Source organism: Marmota marmota, unplaced genomic scaffold (assembly GCF_001458135.2).
Source record: "Marmota marmota marmota unplaced genomic scaffold, marMar, whole genome shotgun sequence".
Lineage (NCBI taxonomy): Eukaryota > Metazoa > Chordata > Mammalia > Rodentia > Sciuridae > Marmota > Marmota marmota.
This window is the reverse complement of record NW_026000222.1, coordinates 16,724,193-16,736,982: the sequence shown is the minus strand read 5'-3', so window position 1 is coordinate 16,736,982 and position 12,790 is coordinate 16,724,193. Positions and strand designations below refer to the sequence as shown.

At 43.1% G+C, this 12,790-nt stretch overlaps 1 protein-coding gene across 2 annotated transcripts in view; it reads left to right on the top strand.

The window, feature by feature from the left end:
* The first annotated feature begins 4,119 nt into the window (after positions 1-4,119).
* The window catches only part of Pskh1 (protein serine kinase H1), a 35,623-nt gene continuing 26,952 nt past the window's right edge, over positions 4,120-12,790 (top strand). Inside the window, exon 1 of one of the 2 annotated variants that reach the window (XM_048792628.1) lies at positions 4,120-4,278. The gene's annotated coding sequence lies outside the window, so the exon portion shown is untranslated. The remainder of the gene's footprint in view (positions 4,279-12,790) is intronic. The other variant, XM_015496184.2, reaches the window with a different exon arrangement.

Genomic DNA, 12,790 nt, shown 5'->3' with positions numbered 1-12,790 from the left:
GGAAGGTGAGACTCAGCATGGGCAGAAACTGGCGGAGACCTCAGAGAGAGGGAACCTGATTTCAAGATACCACCCCAAGGCTTCTGTGGGCACTGCCTTGGCCTCCTCACTTGCTTCTATTATCACCTCCACTTTACTTTCTTGTCATAGTCATCTTCTTTTTTTCTTGAGGTACTGAGTGTTGAACCCAGGGCTTTGTACAAGCTAAACAAGCACACTACCTCTAAGCTACATCCCCAGTCTTTTTAAATTTTTTGTTCATCTATTTATTTTTTTCTGTATTGAAGATTGAACCCAGGGGCATTCTATATTCTATATTCCCATCCTTTTAAATTTTTCTTTGAGATTAGGGGTTATTGAGGCTGGCTTCAAACTTGCAATCCTCCTGCCTCAACTTCCCCAGTAGCTGGAATTACAGATATAAGCCATCACATCTGGCTTATTCTCTACTTCCTGAATGAAAATCTGATGACTGTGTTCCTACCCCTTGTCTGTAACGCCCTGTATAAACCAGTTTTGTCCACTCCTACAACCCACTCTGTAGTAACACAGAGGAGTTGTCTACCTATCCAGTCCTTCAGGACAGAAGAAGCTTCAGAGAGGACACAGCACTCTCAAGGGGGTGACAGGACATGGGATGTCAGACCTAAAAGTGGTGCAGGAAAGGTGGGCTGACATGGAAAAGACTTTACAAGAGACATCCAAAGCAATCATTTGGGAAGGAGGAAGCAAGAGAGTTTTGCAGGCCAGGCCTACACTGAAGTTTATGCTGAAAGGGTGTCACCCTTCAGGACAGTCAGGCCTGATGAGATCCTTGCTTAGGCAACAGGTGTCTCTAGAGACCTCTACCCAGGTATGTAGAAACTCTACATCATTCATGTTTCCTAAACATTCATATGACTAACTCAGATGCTTTATCTCCCTTTCTCTGCCCTGACTCTACGTTTGCTCCTGTGCTTCATTTATCTGGACTTCTATCCCCACTTTCATCAACAAGACCTTGTCCATCTTCTCACATCACCTGAAGGGGAAAGTACAGGGGGCGCAGATTTATCCCCTTTGACCACTAGAATTTTCCAGGAAGAAAGCAGGCTTTTTATTCTTCTGTGTCTGTGCATCTATTATTTTTTGTTCAAAATATCATTCTTGGGCTGGGATTGTGGCTCAGTGGTAGAGCATTGCCTAGCATATGTGAGGCACTGGGTTGGATTCTCAGCACCATATATAAATGAATAAAATAAATAAGGATCCATCAACAACTAAAAAATATTAAAAACACCAAAATACCATTCTCCGTTTTCTCCTGGTAAATTCCTACTTCTTGTTTAGTATCCTCTCCTCCCTAACACTGACTTCGACCTGAATTAAAGCCACCTCTAGGTCTACACAGATCCTGGGCTTTCTGCTGCCTCGGTACTAATAGCACTGGCTTATTATTGTCAAGTCCAGGTCAGAATTTTCCACTGTGTTGAAGAGGTTGAAGCAAGAATATGGAAAGTTTGAGGCCGGCCTTAACTAATTATTGAGGCCCAAAGCAATTTAGTGAGACCCTGTCTCAAAAGAAAAAAAAATTAAAGGGCTGGGAGTGTAGCTCAGTGGTAAAGCACTCTGGGTTCAATCCCCACTACCCCCCCCCCAAAAAAAAAAATCCCCACTGTGGACTCCTCAAGAACAAGGAATTCTTGCTGTGTTTCTAGCACTCAACCTAGGGCTGGGAATAAAGAGTGTGCATAGAGTATATGAAATGAAAGAATATCTAAGCCCAGCACAGAAAGTATTTCAAAAGCTTGAACTGAGGGAGATATAGCTCAGTTGGTAGAGTGCTTGCCTCGCATGCACAAAGCCCTGGGTTCAATCCCCATCACCACTCACACACAAAAAAGGCTTGGACTGAGAATACCCCAACATAGGCAATGTGTCATGTTGGGGCAGTCTCCTCAGCTTGGGCATATTGTTAGGAGGGAAGGTGCTGGTTTTCCAGACTCTCAAAGTCTTCCAGAGCCAGTTGTGGTGGGTGGCCAGGAGCAGCTTGCTTCCAAGAGCAGGGGCTTGGCTGCACTGACCATCACTGGGGGATTACCATCCTTCTGCTCTGACCTACTTTTCCCCTGATTTTTTGCTCCCTAAGTCCCTACCCTTCCATGGAGTGCAGTGATGGGGGAGATGAGGGAGGGTGGAAAGAATCTGCTCCCTGGCCGGAGGCTTAAGGGCTTTGTGTGTTTTATCCCAAAGCTAGAGGAGAGGGGTGGGCTGATAGCCAAGCAAACTGGGCCCTGGGCACAGATGCCTAGGCTAGAGCATCACAGTGATAGTGTTTCACATTTGTAGCTCTGGAGATGAGGAGTAGTTTATTTCAGAAAAGAGTCCAGGGGTTGGATTGCGTAGACCCCAGTCCCTTTTGCCTCAATATTCTTCTTCACTGCAGGGCCTCCTGCTCTTCCCCAGAGCCCAGAACAGGACCTGTTTGTAGGGCTTAATAAATATTTGTAAATTTACTGAATATCTTTAAAACGGAGGTGTTGTGTAGATGTTTGAGTACCATGAACCTTGGAATTACATATTATTTTTAATTCTTTGTGAGGTTGGGATTATGAGCCCCATTGCATAAATAAGAAAAAAATGAAGTGGTAGCACATACCTATAATTCCAGTTACTCAGGAAGTTGAGGCAGAAGGATTACTAATTCTAGACCAACCTGTCTAGAAACTAAATAAAAAGGGCTGGGGATGTGTAGCTCAGTGGTAGAACACCCTGGGTTCAATCCCCATTTCTGCAAAATAAATAAATAAAAAGAAAAAGAAACTTGAGAGGAGATGTCTTTCCTAAAAACACAGTCATGGGAATATCAGATCTGGGATTTGATCCCAAGTTTGTTTGGCACCAAAGTCCATTCCCTTAATCATCCCACTAAACTCTTTTTTTTTTTTTTTTTTTTGTGGTGCTGGGGATTGAACCTAGTGCCTTGTGCTCCACTAAACTTTTCAAAAACATGTGTGTGTGTGTGTGTGTGTGTGTGTGTGATTGAACTCAGGGGTGTTCTATCACAGCTACATCTCCAGCCCTTTTTTATTTTTCATTTCGAGACAGGGACTAGTTATGTTGCCCAGGCTGACCTCAAGTTTGTAATCCTGCCTCAGCCTCTGCAGTTGCTGGGGTTACAAGCATGGGCCACTACAAAGACTGGATAAGAGACAATTTTTTGTTTGTTTGGTGCTGGGGATTGAACCCAGGGATGCTTTGTGGTTGAGCTACATCCCTGCTCTTTTTTAAATATATATTTTTTAGTTGTCAATGGATCTTTATTTTACTTATTTATATGTAGTGCTGAGAATCGAACCCAGTGCTTCACACAAGCTAGACAAGTGCTCTACCACTGAGCCGTAACCCCAGCCCCATCCCAGCCCTTTTTGAAACAGGCCTCTTTAAATTGCAGAGTTTGGCCTCAAATTTACGATTCTCCTGCCTCAGCCTCCCAGTCGCTGAGCTTACAGACTTGTACCGTGTGCCGCTGCTCCCGCCTGCAAACCTTTTTTATTTAATTTTGAGACAGAGTCTAGCTAAATTGCCCAAACTGGCCTCCCTCGTGCCTCAGCCTCCCTAGTAGCTGGGCTTACAAGTGACCACACCTAGGTTCCATTTTCAGCACCACAAAAGCAAACAAACCAAAAAACAAACAAATAAATGATAAAATAGGGCTAGGAATATAGCTCAGTGGTCGAGCGCCCTTAGGTTCAATCCCAAGTAACGAAATAAATAAATAGGTAGATTTGTTATTGAAATTTAAGTCGGTCTTTTGCGGCGATTGAGGCATTTTCAGAAATCTCCGCTGAAACCCTCTACGTCCTTAACCTCGCTCTTCAAAGAACACTTTTTCCCAATCAGAAACTTGAAACTCTCTCCCAACTTCCTGAGGTCACTCGTTTTTCTAACACAGGCCCTCCGCACAGCTCACAGTCTAACTTCTTAGAACAATAAACAGATGTCCCCACTGCTCCGCCACAAAAGAGGGACTGTCCCCGCCCCGCAGGCCTCGCTCGGCAGACAGGCAGAACTCGGAGCGCAGTCAGCCGCGTAGCCTGACCTACGGAGAGTTCGCCCGGGTCCCGCCCCGTAGGCGGCGGAGGTTTGTTTTGGCGCCGGGAGCGCGCTGTGATGACGCTACCACGCTGACGCCGGAGGATAGCGGCGGCGGCGGCGGCGGCGGCGGCCGTGGCCGCGGCCGTGAGACGGTCCGAGGAGCCNGCCTGGCTCAGGGCGAAGGCCCGACGGGCGGGAGGGGCTGACGAGCAGCAGCTGCAGTCGTTTCCTGTGAAAACAGGGCCTCTCCCTGCACAGCCCGGATTCCTCGGCCCTTGTGCTCTGAGGCCTACTGGGCCGGGAGCAGGCCGAGCGATGGCAGCTCGGGGTCCCGGGTGTCTGAATCTGGCCTGGCCTTGAAACGTGATGCAGTGCTGGGTAACCCACACTGGTGGGCCTGGTGGACGTGGTCAGCTGCCCTTACTGCGGTTCAGCGGTGTCGCTTCCAGTGTGGGTCAGATTGACATAACCCCATGGCCCTCACTGCTTTGTAGTGTCCGGTGCCTACCCCACACCTTTACTTTGCTACTGAACACCAGGGTCCGGCGGGTCAACCGACCACTTCCTTGTACTGACGGGGGGGGGGGGGAAGCAGGCCAGAGTCCAGCTATGTTGACTGCACAGCAGACTTGTCATTCCTGCAAGGGGAAAAGCCAATCCTCCTACTTGAAGCTACTGAAGTTGAAAATCTAGTCTTTAACTTCCTATAACCGGCTCCTTTGTTACTGTAGTATATAAGTCACGCTTCTTAGTTTGAAGCATTCAGGGCTCTTCATAATCTGGTAGAGGCCTAATCCTACAGTCAACACCTGGGCACTTCTTCACTCCCTTTTCGTAATGTATGTTGTGGAAGCATGTTACTTCTATGGTTTCATATCCTTGTGATTTAGATATGCAGATTTCTCTTCCTTCCCATCCACCAATATGGGAAAAGTACATGTATTCTTCAAAGTCCATCTGAGTTGACATTTTCTTGGGAAAACTTGTTCGCATGTAATCACTGATTCCCCTTTGTCCATGCTGCTGCTGCGGAGTATATAATGTGTCAAATATGATCTGCATCTCTCTGGCTGTATATCTGGCATAAAGTAGGAGCTCCAGCAGCAGTGGTGTCTGCTGAATCTATTGGGATAGGTTACTGATTTATTAATGGATTCAGATTCAGCTATATTATTGAGCACCTGTCAGTGGCAGGGCCAGGATTTGAGATGACCACAGCTAACACCTATGTGTTGTAGGTGTGGATCTTCAACCTTGAAGATCCAAAATTTCTCTGGGTAGTTTTTTTCTCTTTCTTTCTTTCTTTTTTTTTGGTACTAGGGATTGAACCCAGGGGCACTTTACCACTGAGCTACATCCCCAGTCCTTGTTTTTATTTTTTATTTTGAGTCAGGGTCTCACTAAGTTGCTCAGGGCCTCACTAATTTGCTGAGGCTGGCCTTGAACGGTGATCCTCCTGTCACAGCCTCTTGAATTGCTGGGATAATAGGCATGAGCCACTGAGCCTGGCCTGGTTTTCTCTTTCTTTTCTTTTTTTTTTTCCTGCAGTACTTGGAATTGAACCCAGGGCAGCCCCTGGGGTAGTTTTTCAAAATACAAATTCAAGAGTTTTCTCTCTTGAGCTGGGGTTGTGGCTCAGTGGTAAAGCATTTGCCTAGCATGTGTGAGGCACAGGGTTCAATCCTCAGCACCACATAAAAATAAGTAAATAAATAAAGGCATTGTGTCCATCTACAACTAAAAATATTAAGAAAAAAAGTTTTACTCTTTTTTTCCTGCATTTTTTTTCTTATTGGTGCATTATAGTTGTATGTATTGTTGGAATTTGTTGTTACACGTTCGTATATACCTATAATAATTTGACCCATATCACTCCCGAGCACTTAACCCCTCCCTCCCTAAGAGTGTTATTCTTGATTTTTTTTTAGGGCGGTGTACTGGGGATTGAACCTAGTACCTGTGTTCTACCACTTAACTATACTACCAGTTACCTCTCACTCTAAAATTTTGATTAAAAAAAAAAAAAGTGGGCTGGGGCTGTATCTCAGTGGTAGAGCGTCTGCCTTGCATTTGTGAGGTTCTGGGTTTGATCCTCAGCACCACATAAAAATAAATAAATAAAAATATTGTGTCCATCTACAACGAAAAAAATGTTTTTTTAAAAAGTGACTTTACTGTGATTTCTTTCTTTTTAAAGGAGAGAGAGAGAGAGAGAATCTTTTTTGTAGAAGGACACAACACAGTGCCTTTATTTTTATGTGGTGCTGAGAATCAAACCCGGGTCCCGCCCATGCTAAGCGAGCAATCTACCACTGAGCCACAATCCTAGCCCACTTTACTGTGATTTCTGCTTGAAGATCTGTGTCGCTGCCTCAAGAAACTTGTCTCTTTTGTCCAGTAGAATGGGCTAGCTATGCATTATGGACTCCTGTTGTGTCTCATTGCCCATTCCTTAGAGAGACAGTATATTTTGGTGGTTAGAAGCAGGAATTTTAGAGTCAGAAAGACCTTGTTTCAATTTCTGGCTTTTATGAGATTAAGTTTCTTTGGATTGAAGTTTCCTATTTCTAGAATAGGAATAATCATTGCCTACCTCACATGGTTGCAGAGAGGATTGAGATATTGTGGATGAGATCCTTAGCAGAGTTGAAATTCTAAACTGAAGCCACTCTTATTACTAATGATCATTAATAATAAGTGTCCTTTGTCAAAAGAAAATCTCTCTAGTCCCAGCAAATCAGGAGGCTGAGGCAGGAGAATCACATTTTGAGGCCAGTCTAAGCAACTTAGCAAGGCCTTAAGCAATTTAACCAGAACTTGTTTCAAAAAGAAAGAAAGAAAAGAAAAGACCAGGCATGTGGCTCATTGGTAAAGCACTCCTGGGTTCTATCCCCAGGACCAGGAAAAAAAAAATCTCCCCCCACCCCTTTTTTTTTCTTTTGCAGTGTTGGGGATCAAATACGTGTGCTACCACTGTCCCCCCACCGCCCCCAGAAAATCTCATCTCTGCTCTTCAGACTGAGCTGCATGTAGGAAGCTGCCTTGTGTTGGTGATTTCATTAAGGTCATTTCTCCTCATCAGAGAAAGCTGGCAACACTCATCAGGTTTCTCATCAGGATATATATAGTTGACTATTCCCCTAGAAGAAATGTGGAATGTTAACACACTAGAGGGTGGGTTTGCTGAATAAACACATTGTCTAGGTCTAATTACAGTTCTGTGCTTAAGTTGTATAAATGAGCTGGAGAAAGTGCAGCCTTAAGGACAACTGTTTCTCTCTGACACTGAGCTACAAATTCACATTTTCTTAGATTTGCTTGGCTCTTAGAATGGAATGCCCCTGCAGATTTTAGAATAAGAATCTGCAGTAGATGCTGGTATTCTCTGTCAGTCACAAATTCATAGTTAAATGACTGGCACTTTGGTTTGGCCTTCCATTTCACTCTAAAAGTATAAGGATTTTTGTGTGTGTGTGGTACTGGGGATAAACCCAGGACTTTGCACATGCTAGGCAAGTGCTCTGCCACTGAGGTATATCTTCAATCTCTTATTTTGAGACAGAGTCCTGCTAAATTTCCTAAACTTGCCTCAAACTTGTGATTCTCTTGCCTCAGCCTCTTAAGTAGCTGGGATTATAGACATGTACCACTTTACCCACCTAATTGTGAGCATGTTACATGGGCAATTTTGGTCCTTTTCAGAGCTTCCCAAGTATATAATGATATTAATGTGCTATAGGTATGCGAAAGTATTGACCCTTAAGCTTCATGACAGTTGAGAATAGCTGTCTCCATTGACCCAGGATGTTGTATAACAATATTGTTCTCTGTGTATTGTGACCCATTGAGAAACTTTGAGATACACAGCTCTGGAAGAATGTAAGTAATTTTGTTTGTTGAAAGCTGGCGAGAGTCTTATTTATTTGAACTCACTTTCTTTTCAGAACCTCAGTGAGTATTAAGCCGGTTTGTGTTGGCTAGGTCATCACTGAGCTAATTCTTGGTACAACCCTCTGTTGCCATGGTGTCTGATATGATGATGCTAAGATCGAGAAACATAATGTTTTCATTTGCTGGGAGAAAATTATCTCAAAAGGTCTTCTTCCAGGCTCTCAGACTTAAAGTGGCTTCGAGGGCATCATAAGAGTAAATGGGGGCTGGGGATGTGGCTCAAGTGGTAGCGCGCTCGCCTGGCATGCGTGCGGCCCGGGTTCGATCCTCAGCACCACATACAAACAAAGATGTTGTGTACGCCGAATACTAAAAAATAAATATTAAAAAAATTCTCTCTCTCTCTCTCTCACTCTCTCTTAAAAAAAAAAAAAGACAAAAAAAGAGTAAATGGGTCAAGGAACTCTTGGTGTGGAACCATCTGGGCTCTAAGTTTCTTAGAAGCAGAAACTATGGTTCCTTCTTTTTGTCTGTTATAGCCCTGAGAGAATTCTGGGCCCATAGTAGGAGCTCAATAAATATTTGTGAGTTGATCAATGTGAGTTTGAAAGGATAACTGCAAATACATTGTGAGGGTCTGCATTTCTTTTTTTGGTACTAGGAATTGAACCCAAGGGCACTTAACCACTTAGCCACATCCCTAGTCCTTTTTATTTTGAGTCAGGGTCTCACTAAGTTGCTTTGGGCCTCTTTAAGTTGCTGAGGCTGGCTTCAAATTTCTTTTTTTAATTATATATGGACACAATATCTTTATTTTTTTAAATTTATTTTTATGTGGTGCTGAGGATTGAACCCAGGGTCTCTCATGTGTGAGGCAAGCACTCTGCCACTGAGCCACAACTCTAGCCCCAAGGCTTCAAATTTTTAACCCTCTTGCCTCAGCCTCCTGAGTATCTGGGATTAAGTCAGGTGCCACCACACCTAGCCAGGGTTTGTATTTCTGATAGTGAGATGTCTTAGATGGAGTTGGGGGTCATGATAACATGGGGAGAACACAGCAAACTTCAGAACATCTCTCTGAAGGTATTTGCCTACCAACTGTTACTATGTAGAGCAGTGGGTTCAGCTAGAATTCTTGAAAAATGGGGGCCCAAGTTACTGTTTTCTAAAAAGGAGTCATACATGAGTGAGGTGGTATTCTCCTGGAGTCCTAGCTACTTGGAAGACTAAGGCAGAAGGATCACTTGAGCCCCATAATTTAATGCCAACCTGGCACTGACAGGTCTCAAAAAAATTTTTTTTTCAAAAGGAGTAATGGGCTGGAGATGTAGGTCAGTGGTAGAGAACTTGCCTAATGTGCATGAGGCCATGGATTCAGTCTCCAGTACTGCAAAAAAAAAAAAAAAAAAAAAAAGTCATAACAATTGTTATTATGAAATAATATTATTAAAAATTGAAACAGTCACAGCCGTTGGGACCAATCTCCTGTATTTCTCCTTTGCTAGCATAGCAATAAACCTTCTTTTTCCTTTTTCTTAAAAAAAAAAAATTGAAACATTATAGGAGTGAATAATGAACAAATATCTTTAGACACAAGTACTATAATAATTTGGTTTATTTGCCTCTTTTTTCTTATGCATATATTAGCATACACATTTCTGTAATAGCTAGGAAAATAACTTTTTTTTTTTCAGTACTGGGGATTGAACTCATGGGTACCCCACCACTGAGCCAAACAATTAAAAAATTAATTGATTGAGACATGGTCTTGCTAAATTGCCCTGGCTGGCTTTGAATTTACAGTCCTCCCAAGTTGCTGGAATTACAGGAATGTGCCACCGCACCTAGTGCAGAATACCTTTTAAAGTATAGTAAGTGAGCTGGGTGTGGTGGCACATGCCGGTAATCCCAGCAGCTCAAGAGATTGAGGAAGGAGGATCTCAAGTTCAAAGCCAGCCTCAGCCAAAGTGAGGTGCTAAGCAACTCAGACTCTGTCTCTAAATAAAATACAAAATAGAGCTGGGGATATGGTTTAGTGGTTGAGTGCCCTTGAGTTCAGTCTCTGGTACCCCCGCCTAAATAAATAAATAAAGTGTAGTATGTGGTGGTTTCAAAATATAGCAACAGCACAGAAGTCTGCCAAGTGAGAAGTAAAAATTCTCATCCTTTCTTGTACTTATCCCCCCTCACAGTTACACACCCCCAGAGGCAATCGCTGTTAACAATTTTCTTCTATTCTTTCAGGATATTTTTTCCCCATGAATATGTCTATAACTTCTTACAATCCCTCATTGGATATATGCTTTACATACCCTTTAAAACTATTCAATCAACTATGAGGTGTGGTGATACTTATCTGTAATTTTAGATACCTGGGAGACTGAGACAGAAGGGTGGCAAGTTTGAAGTCAGCCAGGGCAATTTAGTGAGACCCTGTCTCAAAAAATAAAAAGGGGCTGGGGGAGCTGGGATTGTAGCTCAGTGGTAGAGCATTTGCCTAGCATGTATGAGGCCCTGGGTTTGAATCTTAGCATCACATTAAAATAAATAAACAAAATGAAGGTGTCCATCTACAACTAAAAAAATAAAAGGGGGCTGGGGCTGTAGCTCAGTGGTACAGCACTTGCTTAGCATGTGTGAGGCACTGGATCTGATCCTTAGCACCACATATAAATAAATAAACAGATAAGATAGATAATCATTTAATAAATAAATGAACAGATAAAAGGGGCTAGGAGCCTAGCTCCAGGGTAAAGTGCTTGTCTAGCATATGTGAGGTCCTAGATTCTATCCCCAGCAAAAATTACACAATAAACTACTGTACAGTACACAATTTATGACAGATATGAATCCTGGCACATAGCTACTTAGCAAAATTGTACATGACTGGTGTATTTTTTCCTTGTCGATATAGATTTACCTCATTCTTTTTTTTTTTTTTTTTTTTGTACTGGGGATTGAACTCAGGGGCACTGAACCACTGAGCGACATCCCCAGCCCTATTTTGTATTTTATTCAGAGACAGGGTCTCACTGAGTTGCTTAGCACCTTACTGTTACTAAGGGTGGCTTTGAACTTGTGATCCTCCTGCCTCAGGCTCCTGAGCCACTGGGATTACAGATGTGTTGTGCCACTGTGCCTGGCTAGATTTACCTCATTCTTTTTTTCTTTTCTTTTTGTGGAATGGTGGATCAAACCCAGGGTCTCACTTTTGCAAGGCAAGCACTCTACCATTGAACCATACCCTGACCCCAATTTACCTCATTCATTTCAGCAGCTGAAAAACATTCCATTATATGAATATATCTTGAGTAATTTTTTTGCATGCTATTGTGAGTAGTATAATGAAATCTCATGCTGTCCCAATCTATCCTGCAAGGAACATGAGTTATCCCCCTCCCACCCTTTTAAAAAATCTTATTGATGGGTATTTGGGTTATTTTCAATGAAAGATTTCTTTTTATTTTTTGCTATCCTGGAGATTGAATCCAGAGCCTTGTACATGCTAGGCAAGCACTCTATCAATGAGTGCTATCCTCCAGCCCCCAATTTTTCATTATGATAAAGAATGCTGCCGTGAACTCTCTTATATATTGTATGCTTATGGAAGTGATTTTGTAGTATTATTTTGGAATGGAATTGCTGGGTCAGTTTTCCTGTTGTAGAAGGTAGAGTTGTATAGTTCCCTCTAAGCCCTTGTTTGGGGGCTTTTGTCTAAAGTGACAAGAGTTTGCCTTGTCTCTCTGCTTACCAGGCCAAGAGTTAGATGCACTGTCTAGCAGGTACTTTTTCTGCGGTTACTGAGAGATTTCTACCTACTTCATTTTGGTAGACAGTCTTCTAAAACACAGAAGCAGAATATAGAGATCTTTGTAGGCAAAAGGTTGTAAAATTTTGCTGAGGAGAAAAATCTTGAGAGCTGCTATTGGAGAGGTCAGGTGCCTATAGTCCTCTGGTCTCTGTGGCCAGGAAATTATTTCAGAATCTATCCTGGGCCCCCAGTCTTCTGTAAGAATGTGGACAAACTTACTTTAGTGTTCAGGTAATCTGTAAAACCCAAACAGGCTTCATTTGTTGAAACTGATTACTTGGGCACCCAAATAATATGTCTCTAGTTTAACTACTAGTGAGATATCTTATTGCCCCTTGAAAATTTCTGAGGTTCTAGAATGTTTGCCCCATACCAAATAGAAATCCAAGAGCCAGACCATCTTTCACTCACTGTTGACAAAGTAGGAAATGTTTTTTCTGAGCTTAGCACTTTGCTAAGTACCACGGGAGTTCTGGAAACCTGAATAGTGGCCCCTTCATTGAGGGACTGATAACAGTAGTGATCAAAGGCAGTCAGGAGTAGAGCCTTGAGCAGCATGGCCCAGATTGTTGTTGGAGTGGAGTTTGGAATAGTTGTTCTGAAAAAAAAAAAAAAAAAAACTCAGTAGAGGTGTGTTGACTCACCAGCTCAAGAGGTGGGGGATGGGGGTGGGTGGTTAAGGTCTTGATCTAGTGAGACTAGGCTCTGCTGGGCCCCAGACACTTGTAAAGTCTTTTCTGTGTGGTGAAAGCAGCTGACTGGGGAACCAGGAGACTTGGGCCATGCTTGGTCCACAGTGTCTGAGTGGCTTTGGACAAGTCTCACTTCTCCTAGCTGGTCATTTCTGTACAGTGACAGTGAGGACAGTAGTGCTGAGTACTCACTGCCATTCTACACTGTCCAGTATGCTTGTCTTCCTCAAGGAGTACTTTGCCCCTCCCTCACCCCATGTGGTGGCATACAGTCATCCTAGCAGCTCCTGAGGCTGAGGCAGTGGGATCATGAGTTTAA